This window comes from Nycticebus coucang, chromosome 10 (genome assembly GCF_027406575.1).
Source record: "Nycticebus coucang isolate mNycCou1 chromosome 10, mNycCou1.pri, whole genome shotgun sequence".
Lineage (NCBI taxonomy): Eukaryota > Metazoa > Chordata > Mammalia > Primates > Lorisidae > Nycticebus > Nycticebus coucang.
This window is the reverse complement of record NC_069789.1, coordinates 120,476,940-120,490,471: the sequence shown is the minus strand read 5'-3', so window position 1 is coordinate 120,490,471 and position 13,532 is coordinate 120,476,940. Positions and strand designations below refer to the sequence as shown.

At 45.3% G+C, this 13,532-nt stretch overlaps 1 pseudogene across 1 annotated transcript; it reads left to right on the top strand.

The window, feature by feature from the left end:
• Positions 1–2,941: 2,941 nt before the first annotated feature.
• LOC128595560 (calmodulin-1-like) lies at positions 2,942–4,518 on the top strand (annotated as a pseudogene). The gene has a single exon (XR_008382952.1). The product of XR_008382952.1 is annotated as a calmodulin-1-like (transcript).
• The last annotated feature ends 9,014 nt before the right edge of the window (positions 4,519–13,532 follow it).

Genomic DNA, 13,532 nt, shown 5'->3' with positions numbered 1-13,532 from the left:
AAGGGTCCAGACTTGTTCAGAAGCCCCAGATACCTCTCCATTTTCTTTCCCAGCCCAGGTGTCCTACCGCACCATTCCTTCCTCCCACGTCCCTCCTCTGGCAAGGAAGAAGTTAATCATTTCCTGCCTGAGTGGTGGCAGAAAAGTAGCTAGCTGGTTTCTGTAGCTCTTAGCCTGGTTGGGTCTCAAAGATAACATGGCAGCCAGCAGCAAGCAGCAGCTCCAGCTGGCCTCTGGCCAAAGCCACAGCTGAGAATCATTGTAATTCTGAATGCAAAAAAAAAAAAAAAAGAAAGAAACAGCAAATGCCCTCAAAAAGACCTTCCTGACCACCCCTACTATAAATCCAGCCCCCTAGTTAAGCTGTCAAAGCATGTTCTCCTTTATACCACTTGTCACAGTATGTCGCTAAACATTTATTTGTGTGATTACTTAACATGTATCTCATCCTTGGGCGGCGTCTGTGGCTCAAGGAGTAGGGCATTGGCCCCACATACCGGAGGTGGCGGGTTCAAATCCAGCCCTGGCCAAAAACTGCAAAAAAAAAACATGTATCTCATCCACTAGACCAGTGTTTTTCAACCTTTTTTATCTCATGGCACACTCAAACCTATAGTTAAACTTCTGTGACACACTTAAATTATATCAATCTCAAAAAAGAATTAAAAAAAGAATATAACTACCGTGCTTTGAACGTCTTCTGAAAATTATTTGTTTATTTATTTATTGATTGATTTTGAGACAGAGTCTCATTTGGTCACCCTGGGTAGAGTGCCATGGTATCATAGTAACTGACAGCAACCTCAAACTCCTGGGCCCAAGTGATTCTCTTGCCTCAGCCTCCCAAGTAGCTGGGACTACAGGCGCCCGCCACAACACCCAGGTAATTTATCCATTTTTAGTAGAAATGGGGTTTCACTCTTGCTCAGGCTGCTCTCGAACTCCTGATGAACCTGCTTCTGCCTCCCAAAATGCTGGGATTACAGGCAAGCCACCGTACCCAGTCCTTGAAAATAATTTAATTAATGATCTTTAAAAAATTTTCCCAGCATACTTAAGATCCTCTCATGGCACACTGGTTGAAAATCACTGCACTAGACTATCAGCTCCATGACCTGCATAGGGGCACAGTAGGTGCGGCATACATGTTTGTTGAGTGAATGAACAAGAGACCAAAATCACACCCCTGGGAAAACTCAAAGACTCAAAAATGGAAACATTGATTGAGTCACAAAGCCTTCTCCAAGCAGGAGTTTAGGGGAATAACCCAAGCCAAACTCCTCTTACTCTCTCAGTCAGAAAATCAGGGCTAAGCATCTGGAGCTGCTACCCAAACCCCAAGAAGAAGGCAAATGATCATCTCACCGCAGCAGAATGGCCTAATCTGGCCAGTAGTGATAGAGATTGCTCTCGCGACCCCAGAATTCATTTTCTACTCCCTCCATAGTAATAGAATCATTGATGTTTATCATTGATGTTTAGTTAGACACATGGTGTCCAAGAGAAGAGAAAACTACATTTTCCAGTTTCCCCTGACACTGGGCATGGCCATGTGACTACATTTTGGTCAAGAAAATGTAAGAGTGTCTGTGACTTTCAGAAAGTGTTCTTAAAGGGAAGTGGCACTCTTTTTTTCCTTCTATAGTTAGGAATTAGAATGTGATGGCTGGAACTGAGTAGCCATAATACATCATGAGGTCTGTGTCACTTGTGGAGGAGGACAGACACAGTGCCACTGAACCCAGCTTATGCCAGCTGGTGAGAGCTGATTGTGCACATCTCTTCCCATCATCACATTCAATGATGACACATTGGTAGTTTGAGATCAACTGTGGTGGTGGTATTTACAACACAGAAATTGGAAAACACTATAAATCAGGAATTTTTTTTTTATAGAATAGGTTTATGAACACACCACTCAAAAAATTAGTGCCCAAAGACTCTTTGAAGCCACCCAGTTAGTTCTAGCCCAAACAACTCTGGATTTCTTTACATGAAAGAAGAAACAAACGTCTATCTTACTCATACCACTATTGTTTTCGTTCTTCTGTTTCTTGCTGCCCAGTCTAATCCTAATGGATAAATCTAACCCTATATTAATTCAAAGATTTAAATGCCATTGAAAAAACAAGGTTGGATGTTCTAGATTTGGGAGGAAAAAAATAGTGACAAGAAGTCAGGAGAGAGCCTGTGGCCACACTGAGATATGAATGGATCGGGCTGCAGTGAAAGTGTAAGCCAACAAGCAAAATAACATCCCAAATTCCAGACAGGGGAAAAGGACAACTTCCAGAAACAAGAAAGCACCATCAAAAGTAAGAGACATTAGCTAAGAAAATTGAGAATTCCACACCTGTTCTGGTGTGGAACAGGTGTGGAATTAGGTGAATATGTAGATATCACGCAGTTTATATCCAGGCAGAAAGCCAAAACAAGAAACTAGAATTTTCTTCTCTATCCAAGTATACTACAAACTCCCAAGTTACAAACATCTGACCTCCATACAACTTGCATTTATGAACAGAGGCTATTACAGATAATAGGTAAATTTAACTGTTTCAACATATGTACAAACTCAACTTCAGGACAAACCTACAGAATGTATCTCGTTCGTAACCCAGGGACTGCCTGAACTTGTCAAAAGTTGCCATTTTAGAAGTGTTTGAGTGATGTTTTGACAATGTCTGTCTGCTCCAAATCGAGGAGCTAGGTCTGCCCTTCACTGTCCATTTTATCTCCTGCACCCGCAGCAGTGCTTGGCTGTAATGGACACTCAATACACATTTGTTAACAAATGAAAGAGTAAAAGAATGAATGCTGAATCCTTTCTAAGGCCCAGAAGTTCTGAGACAGGCTATAAAATAGTAACCCACCTCTTTTCTGTCCCTGTGGGGTAAGCCATGACCTTGAAGGTAAGAAAAGGTAAATGAGGTCAGAAACCGGTAGCGCTTGCAGCATGGCTGAAGAGCATTGACTGAAGAGCAGATTGCAGAATTCAAAGAAGCTTTTTCACTATTTGACAAGGATGGTGATGGAACTATAACAACAAAGGAATTGGGAACTGTAATGAGGTCTCTTGGACAGAATCCCACAGAAGCAGAGTTACAGGACATGATTAATGAAGTAGATGCTGATGGTAATGGCACAATTGACTTCCCTGAATTTCTGACAATGATGGCAAGAAAAATGAAAGACACAGTGAAGAAGAAATTAGAGAAGCATTCCGTGTGTTTGATAAGAATGGCAATGGCTATATCAGCGCAGCAGAGCTTCGCCATGTGATGACAAACCTCGGAGAGAAGTTAACAGATGAAGAGGCTGACGAAATGATCAGGGAAGCAGATATTGATGGCGATGGTCAAGTAAACTATGAAGAGTTTGTGCAAATGATGACAGCAAAGTGAAGACATTGTACAGAAAGTGTTAAATTTCTTGTACAAAATTGTTTATTTGCCTTTTCTTTGTTTGTAACTTATCTGTAAAAGGTTTCTCACTACTGTCAAAAAAATATGCATGTATAGTAATTAGGACTTCATTCCTCCAAGTTTTCTTCCCTATCCTTATCTTACTGTCATTGTCCTGAAACCTTATTTTAGAAAATTGATCAAGTGGGCGGCGCCTGTGGCTCAGTCGGTAGGGCGCCGGCCCCACATACAGAGGGTGGCGGGTTCAAACCCGGCCAAAAAATAGCCGGGCGTTGTGGCGGGCGCCTGTAGTCCCAGCTACTCAGGAGGCTGAGGCAGGAGAATCGCTTAAGCCCAGGAGCTGGAGGTTGCTGTGAGCTGTGTGAGGCCACGGCACTCTACCGAGGGCCATAAAGTGAGATTCTGTCTCTACAAAAAAAAAAAAAAAAAGAAAATTGATCAAGTAACATGTTGCATGTGGCTTACACTGGATATGTCTAAGCCCTTCTGCACATCTAAACTTAGATGGAGTTGGTCAAATGAGGGAACATCCGGGTTATGCCTTTTTTTAAAGTAGTTTTTTTTAGGACCTGTCAGCATGTTGTTGTTGAAGTGTGGAGTTGTAACTCTGCGTGGACTATGGACAGTCAACAATATGTACTTAAAAGTTTGCACTATCGCGGCCGGGCGTGGTGGCTCACGCCTGTAGTCCCAGCCCTGTGGGAGGCCGAGGCGGGTGGATTGCCTGAGCTCAGAGGTTCGAGACCTGTATGTAACAGCATGTGAGCCAGAGTAAGACCCCGTCTCTACTAACATCAAGAACACTGCCAGAGGAAGATAAAAAACAGTATTTCAAACGAAGAAGAATGAACAAGGAAATTGAAATTAAAAATAAAAAAAAAAAAGTTTGCACTATCGCAAAATGGGTGTATTACCCAAGTACTCGTACACTATTTTTTTTTGTACTGCTAGTCCTGTACCAGAAACATTTTCTTTTATTGTTACTTGCTTTTAAACTTTGTTTAGCCACTTAAAATCTGCTTGTGGCACAATTTGCCTCAAAGCCATTCCAAGTTGTATATTTGTTTTCCAATAAAAAAATTACAATTTACCCCCCCAAAAAAGAAAAGGTAAATGAACAAGGAGTCAAATGCACAAGGAACTTTTTTTTTTTTTTTGAGACAAAGTCTCACTATGTTGGCCTTGGTAGAGTTCTGTGGTATCATAGCTCACAGCAACCTCAAACTCTTGGGCTTAAGCAGTTCTCTTACCTCAGCCTCCCAAGTAGCTGGGATTATAGGCGCCCGCCACAACGCCTGGCTATTTTTTTTTCTTTTGTAGTTAAAATTGTTGTTTGGCAGGCCTGGGCTAGGTTCAAACCCACCAGCCCTGGTGTATGTGGCTGGCACCCTAGCAGCTGAACTATAGGTGCCGAACCCACAAGGAACTTCTAGCTATAGCCTCTGGCCATAATTTCTCTCCCCCAGTCTAATTTTTCACATCCATTTTTGCCAGAGTAGACAGATAGGTTTTTTCTCATTTACCATTTTAAATAGATTGGTAGTGGCTGCTCAGTAGCACTATGTCGAGAACAAAAACCTACATTTGCTCCCCAGGAAGATGTTCCTGTATCTATTATTAATGTCTGGTACCATGTTTGCCATCAAGGAGTGTCTGCATCAATTTTTGATGTCTGCTGAGAACTTGGAATAGATTCCTCTGCCCATCAGCAGTGTCTCTTACTCTCTCTACTCCCTAAATGGACCAAAAGAACCTTACTCCAGACTCAAGGCCTGCTCACAGCATGCTATGTTTCACATTATAGAGACAGCAAGATCCCTAGGGTATTTTAACAATGTCTGGTTCACTCATTTACCCAACAGATATTCGCTGAGCACCTTCTATGTGACAGGCTCTCTGCTGGATGCTAGAGACACAGCTCTGAACAAAACAGTCATGGTCTCTGCCCTTCCAGAGTCTTCAAACTAGATTTCCAAAATCCACCCTGTTTCTTGTCCAAGTTCTCAACCCTCTCCCTCCCCAACTTCCCTCCTTTGAACAACTGAAACTCTTCCTTAAGCTCTTTCTCTCTTTCTCTTTCTCTCTCTCACACACACCTTCGTAAGTTTTCTCTAAATTCCAGCATTAACAACATAGTTGTGGGACATAACAGTACTGCTGGAGTGGGAGAGAGGATCGATAGATGTGCAACAAACAGACATCAAATAATTGCTAAAGCCGTTCATTCATTCATTCAACACACCTTCCTCTATTGCCTGGTCTGTGTAGGGACCTGTGCTAGGCAGTGCTAGGAACACAGTGGTGACCACAACAGCTCTGGCCCTGCCTTCCTAGTAATCACAGTTCGGTGGGAGAGACAGACCTGCCGTAGATTGTAACTAATGACTCAGAATGGTCAGGGCTGGGATGTGAGAGCCCAGAAGGGGGATCCAGGAGGGTATCCTGTGGGAGGGGTCAGCAGTACCAAAGGACACATTAAGGTCATTAATAACAAGAGCAGCCAGGTCTTAGAGGGTGAGATTTGCTAAGGATTGCACCAACAGGCTTTAATGTGCCATTTCTGTTTATTTTCCCAAACCCTAAGGGCTATTATTAGCTGCATTTTACAGGAGATGAAATTGAGTTATACAGCCCTGGGCCCAGCTGCCATGAAAATTACAGCCTGGCAGGTGACACAGGCCCATCCCTCAGAGTGGGACGTGCTGAGACAGGGCAGTGTGGAGCCGGGGGGAGACTAGAGAGGGCATTGCCCAGCCTGGGAGTCCCAGAGGGCTTCCTGGAGGAAGGAATGAGCCAGCTGAGACCCGAAAAGCATTCTGGGCAGAGGGTACAGTAAGTGCAAAAGCCTGAAGATGAGAAACCCCGATGACTTAAGAATGACTACAAGAGTTTCCACTGGCTGACAGGCAAAGGGGGAAAACTGAAGGGCATGGCTCTGATTAGTCATCAGTGAGCAGCCAGGAACGGGGAGGGCAGGTTTCATTTCCTTCCCTGGGCCTTGAAAGGTCTGGGGATTTAAAGGGGGAGGAGGGAGGGAAACTACCACTGCGCCCCAAATGCATGTGGATATCGGCATGGGAGGGGGGCTGGTGGGAGATACAGGACGGAAAATGCCAGCTCTGGTAGCTGGTGATGGGGAAGGACAGGCAAGTGGTTGTTGTTTTCAGCATTTTCTTTCCCAGCTCTTTCATGCTTAGCCTCCGAGTATAGACGATGGAAGCTTTGCCCTCACCAACACTACCATCCTGCTTTCTGTCCATCCTCATGATGACACACACACACACAAAGGCAGTACAGGGGTTGTCACTACCATTTCTATGTGAGAAACATGAAATTTAACTGCAATGAGGTTCCCCACCCTGTATAAAACTTTCTATAGCTCCCTACTGCCCACAGCAGTAGTCTCTAAACAGGGATGCCCAGCAGGGTAATACAAAGTGGTCTCCACAAGCCCCAGGACACAAATAATAACTGTTGCCATTTGTTGAGCAGCTAAATAGATAGCATTTTAACCATATAATTTATTTCTAAATAACTTATTTAACCATCATCACACATTTTTATGATGCCCTATTTTATGGATGAGAAAAAAAGAGGCAAAAGAAGCAATACAGGTTGCTTAGGATCACCAGCTACTAACTGGTGGAAGCAAAATTTGAACCAATGGTTTGCACTCTGGAAGGCCAAGGTGGGTGGATTGCTTGAGCTCAGGATGGACCAGCCTGAGCAAGAGCGAGACACCGTCTCTACTAAAAAATAGCTGGCTGGACATTGTGATAGGTGCCTGTAGTCCCAGTTACTTGGGGGACTGAGGCAAGAGGATTGCATCAGCCCAAGAGTATGAGGTTGCTGTGAGCTATGATGCAAGGGTACTCTACCCAGGGCAATAGAGTGAGAAGCTGTCTTTAAAGAAATAAATAAATACAACCACAAATGCGTATGCCCTTTGATGGGAAAATCAACTTCTAGGAATGTATGTGACAGGTACTGTCAGACACATGGGAAATGACATGGACATGGTGACCCAGGGTGGTACAGTTTGCAAGTACAAAGGATTGGAAACCCCCAAGAGGCCCATCCCCTAAAGATGGGTTCAAAAATTATGGTGCATTCATGCAACGAAATACAACATAGTTGTGAATGAATGAATGAATGAGGAAGCTTGTATATGTCCTCAAATGGAAAAATCACCAAGATATGTTGCTAAGTGAAAAACAGGAAGAGACAGAACAACGCTACCATTTCATTTATTCAATGGGAGTGGGAAGAATAAGGACATAGATTCATGTCTGCTTAATTACACAAGCTTCCAGAGTATTCTCTTGGGTCCAGAATTTGGGAAGCCACAGATTCAATAGAATGGACTCCAAGGAATTATAATAGGCGTAATGGAAATATCCATTCACTTTCTTAACTTTTTCAAAAGATGTTTCACCCTCAAAAAAAAAAAATAAAAAAAATATTTTTGAAGACAGAGTCTCACTTTGTCACCTCTGGTAGATTGCCATGGCATCATAGGTCACAGCAACCTCAAACTCTTGGGCCCAAGTGATCCTCTTGCCTCAGCCTCCCGAATAGCTGTGGCTACAGGCCACAACGCCCAGCTATTTTTAGAGACGGGGTCTCACTCTTGCTCAGGATGGTCTTGAACTCGTGGGCTCAGGCAATCCACCCACCTTGGCCTCCCAAGTGCTAGGATTACAGGCATGAGCCACTGTGTCGCACCAATAATTTTTTTTAATTAGCCAGGAGGGTAGCGGTGCATTCCTGTAGTCCCAGGTACTCAAGAGGATGACACAGAAGGATCACTTGAGCCTAGGAGTTGAGGGTCGCAGTGACCTATGATGATACCACTGCACTCTAGCCTGGGTGAAGAATGAGACCCTGTTTCTAATAAATAAGTAAATAAATAAATATTAAAATAAATAAATAAAATAAACAAACAAACAAAAAAAACATTTCAGGGCGGCGCCTGTGGCTCAGTGGGTAAGGCGCCGGCCCCATATACCGAGGGTGGTGGGTTCAAACCCGGCCCCGGCTGAACTGCAACCAAAAAATAGCTGGGCGTTGTGGCGGGCGCCTGTAGTCCCAGCTACTCGGGAGGCTGAGGCAAGAGAATCGCTTAAGCCCAGGAGTTGGAGGTTGCTGTGAGCTGTGTGATGCCATGGCACTCTACCGAGGGCCATAAAGTGACACTCTGTCTCTACAAAAAAAATAATAAATAAATAAATAAATAAATAAAAACATTTCAGCACCTGAGTGAAAAAAATATCTACAGCTGGTTCTATCAGACAAGGAATGTAGAGTCTTGTCAGGGAGACACAAGGCATCAAGCAGATGTGCCCAGAGCTAAACATGCTTTTCCTTCCTAGACTGCTTCTCTGACCACTTTCCCCATGGCAGTTGAAGGCAACTCCTTCCTTCCTCAGGCCAGAATCTGCAAGTTTTCTGTGACCTCGCTCTCCTCTACCCCTCATCCAATCCATCAGCAAATCCCTTTGTCCCTCAAATACATCTTTGTCCCTAGATGTATTTTGTATTTGCTCAAAATACATCTAGAATCCAACCACTTCTCACAGGCGCCCCCTACAGCCTGTTCCGCATACAGCAGCCAGACGGATCCCCCGCCAAATCCCACCTCCCTAAAATGTATTTTCTTTACCTACTACGGTCTAATAGGCAGATAACATCTAACCCCCTTCTTATCTCTAGGATGCTGTCTCCCTTCCCTTCACCATCTAGCTACACTGGCCCCTTTGGAGGTTCCTGCCTCCAGGCCTTTGCACTTGCTGTGCCCTGTACCTGAAATACTTGTCCCCATTTTCTGCACTTACTTCATTTAGAGCTCTGTTTAAGCTCACCAGCTCACAGAAGATTTTTCTATCAGTCGGCTCTCACTAGATTTTGCTGCAGTAATAAACGACTCCAAAATCTTGGTTGACTGACATCATCAATTTCTGACTCACGTTACACATCAGCTGCAGGTTGGCTGTGGCTCTTCTGTTATCTGTCTCCTTCTTCCCAGGATTGTGGCTGAAGGAGCAATCCTATCTGAGACAGGCAGTGATCCTGACGGAAGGAGAAGAACAGTGAACAAAGCTTCAAAACTTCTGCTCAGAATCAGCTGATGCCACTTCTGCTCACATTTCATTGCCCAAAGCAAGTCACGTGACCGAGCCTGCTGTCAGCAGGGCAGGGCAGTAGAACCCTCTTGCAAGGAGAGCAGCAAGTAACTTGGGAACAATAATACACTCAACCAAATGTTCCTTGACCACACTACACTAGCCTATGCCTCTCCAGAATTCTCTATTACCCAGTCTCAGTTATAAACAATAGATACCACTGGCTAGTCACAGCAGAAAAGCTAATAGGTACCACAGTTTGCAGAACCTCTGGGGAAGACCAGAGGGAAAGACTGAGGTATATAGGAGAACCCATGGTCAGCATCCCATGAGGATGTCTCTGGACCGGACTCTAGGAATCTCAGCCCATCCTCATCTGAAAGGACCAGAAGCAGGGCTACTGGGCTGCATAATTCCAGGGCGATATCCACACTATCAGCTCTAGAGTTCCCTGTGAATATGGTGTGAACGGTCCCCACCACCTATCTCCACCAGGCCTCCCACATGAGCAGTTCCAGCAATTATCCCACACACCTGGCCAACCTGCCTTGTCACTGCCAAATGCAAATCCATTGGAGAATCAAGACTTGCAGCCTCCTACAAAAAAACACTAGAGCTGCGCATTTTTAAAAAATAAATATTTTTTTTTTTGAGACAGAGCCTCAAGCTGCAGCTCTGGGTAGAATGCCGTAGCATCCTAGCTCACAGCAACCTCCAACTCCTGCGCTCAAGTGATTCTCCTGCCTCCGCCTCCCAAGTAGCTGGGACTACAGGCGCCCGCCACAATGCCCGGCTATTTTTTGGTTGCAGCTGTCATTGTTGTTTGGCGGGCCCAGGCTGGATTCGAACCCGCCAGCTCTGGTGTATGTGGCTGGCGCCTTAGCTGCTTGAGCCATAGGCGCCGAGCCAGCCACGCATTTTTTAGTTTCCCCCTTAGGAAGAAAGGACACATTAGGGAAAGTGGAGGTCTAAAGTGTTGATCAGCCACAAAAGAGGGGTTTTGAAGGCATTGTTCATCTCCTCACCGTGCCTTATTTTTCTTCCTGGCCTTGACCACGCTCTGATATTAGTACCCATATGCCTTGTTGTTATCTCTCCCCACTTCCATCCCAGCGTGGGAGCTCCAGGAGGGCAGGGACTTGGTCTCTTGCTCATGCTGCATCTTCAGCACCTTGAACAGGACCTAGCACATAGTAGGTGCTTGGTAGATGTGTGACTGAATGAATACAGGGGACAAAAAGCCCAAGACAGGGAAGGCCAAGGAGCTGTAGAAGCCAGAGGAAAGTCATTTCAGTCAGATGCCAGACCACTCCCTGGGGCTCAGGGGTGGGGAGGGGTCAGGACAGGGTTGTCAGGTGAATTGTATAGCTCCTTAGCTCAACCCTCTCATTCCAAACGGCAGCAATTTCCCTCTGCCCCATCCTCATCCAGACCTTAAGCAAGACATTTTATTTAGGCTTGGCACCCATAGCACAGTGGTTAGGGCACCAGCCACATACATGATGGCTGGCGGGTTTGAACCCTGCCTGGGCCAGCTAAACAACAATGACAACTGAAACAAAAAATGGCCGGGTATTATGGCAGGCACCTGTGGTCCCAGCTACTTGGGAGGCTGAGGCAAGAGAGTCGCTCAAGCCCAGGAGTTTGAGGTTGCTGCAAGTTGTGACGCCATGGCACTCTACCCAGGACAACATAGTGAAACTCTGTCTCAAAAAAAAAACACACACAAGACACTTTATTTAATTCAGCCTTTTTTTTTTTTTTTTTGAGACAGTGTCTCACTTTGTCCCCTTGCCTAGAGTGCAGTCATGTCATCATAGCTCACTGCAACCTCAAACTCCTGGGCTCAAGTAATCTATCCTCCTGTCAGCCTCCAGAGTAGCTGGGACTACAGGTATACACTACCACACCTGGCTAATATTTTGTAGGGACAGAGTCTCCCTTATTTGCTCAGGATGGTCTTTTTATTTATTTATTTTGAGACATAGTCTCCCTATGTCACCCTGGGTAGAGTGCTGTGGCATCTCAGCTCACAGCAACCTCAAACTCTTGGACTCAAGCGATTCTCTTGCCTCAGCCTCCCAAGTAGTGGGGACTACAGGTGCCCACCACACGTCCGGCTATTTTTTGTTACAGTTGTCATTGTTGTTTAGCTGGCCTGGGCTGGGTTCGAACCCGCTAACTTCAATGTATGTGGCTGGCGCCATAGCCCCTGTGCTATGGGCACCAATCCTCAGGATGGTCTTGAACTCCTGGCATAGAGCAATCCTCCAACCTCGGCATCCGAAGTGCTGGGATTATAGACATGAACCACCATGCCCAGACTAACTCAGCCATTTTGACAACAGGGACCTTTGGGGTTTCCTATATATCAGTATCTGTTGACCCATTTTTGAGGGGGCCCAGCAATACCAGCCACCAAAGCCCCTCCTCATCTGGCTGACCCTCACCACATCCTAGTCCTATCTCTCAGACCCTCCCATGTCTTGACCACATCTCTGATTCCATCCTACCCTTCACCCCTTGGCCCTTGACCCTTCCTTGACTTTGCTGAGAGTCTGTATCATTTTCATTAGGTGGAATATGTTCAAGGCCAAGGCTTTAATGATTTGTTTTCAGGCCAGTGCCCCATTTCCTTTTTTCTTTTAAACTTTATTCAAATTAATATGAGGGTACAATATTTAGGTTACATTGTTCTCACTTCCAGGATAAAGTTCTATTTATAGAAGAGTACCTCACCCAGGGAAGTGCCCCATTTCTGTCACCAAGGAATCAGACACCCAGTTAGGAAGAGGCAGAGGATGAGGGAGGGAACCCTAAATGTGAAACCCAAACATTAGCAGGTTGAGGGTCAACCTCTGTCCACCCAGCCCTCTGAGAGGTGGGGTAACTCCAGATGGTGACAGCATCGTCCAGAGGAGGAACATAACGGCAGCCACAGCTTCCCAAATTTGGAAATAACGAGGCAGAATGAGATGCCAGAAAATTCAGAGATTTCCAGGAGACCAGCCTCTCTGTTCCCATTCAGAAATTCACCTACATTCATTCCGGGTGAGAGATACTAAGCATTGGACAGCCATGAGCAGGCATTAGATTCAAGTCAGAGAGGGCAGCCAAGGACAGAAACCTCCTAAGTAGCCAAACCCAAATAAGGAAGTTTATAGACATATAAGGATGTCAACAAAGGGGCAGGAGCTCTAGGTGGAGCTCATGAAGACCAGGATGGATGGATGGGGGGAGGAGGGGAGGGAGCAAAGGGGGAAAGGCTGGAGTCTCTCTGGCTCCATCTCTGAGCGTCTGACTCTCTGGGTCTGTCACCTCTCATTTCTCCTCTCACTCTGTCTATCCTATGTCTCTGTCTCTCTCACCTCTCTCTGTCTCTCATCCCTCTGGCTCTTGTCCTCTGTTACTATTTTGGCGTCTGTTTCTCCCAGTCTCATTTCTCTCTCTCCCCCTTCCCCACTGTGTGTGTTCTGCAGCCCTTAGTGGCCCCAGACATGATGGCCTTATGCATATTCATCTGTTTATGGCTGTCTCCCCCGCCTCCAGGATAAAAAACGGGCTTAATAAAGACAGGGATTTTTTTGTCCGTATTACATTCTACTGTTTCTCTAGTGCCTGGAATTCTGCCTGTCTCAATAAATACGTTTAATGGAGAATGAATGAATATCGTTCTTATGAACATTATTCTTTGATGGCAACTTTACAGCAACAATAACTGTCACTGCTGCTGCTGTCCTTGTCAGCATAGCTGATGTTTTTCAAGTTCAAACCGTATGTCAGAAACTGGGCTAAACGGTTTCTTTTTGTTCAAGGCTTACAAACTGCGCTGTGAGGTAAATATTATCATGCCCGTTTTTCAGATAAGGAAATTGAAGCCCCTTGGGGAGAAGTAACTTGCCCAATATGAGCCCAGGCCTTTTCTGACGCCAGAGCCCATGGTTTAGGCTGAGTGGAAGGACAGCCTGGAGGTTAAGAGCTCAGG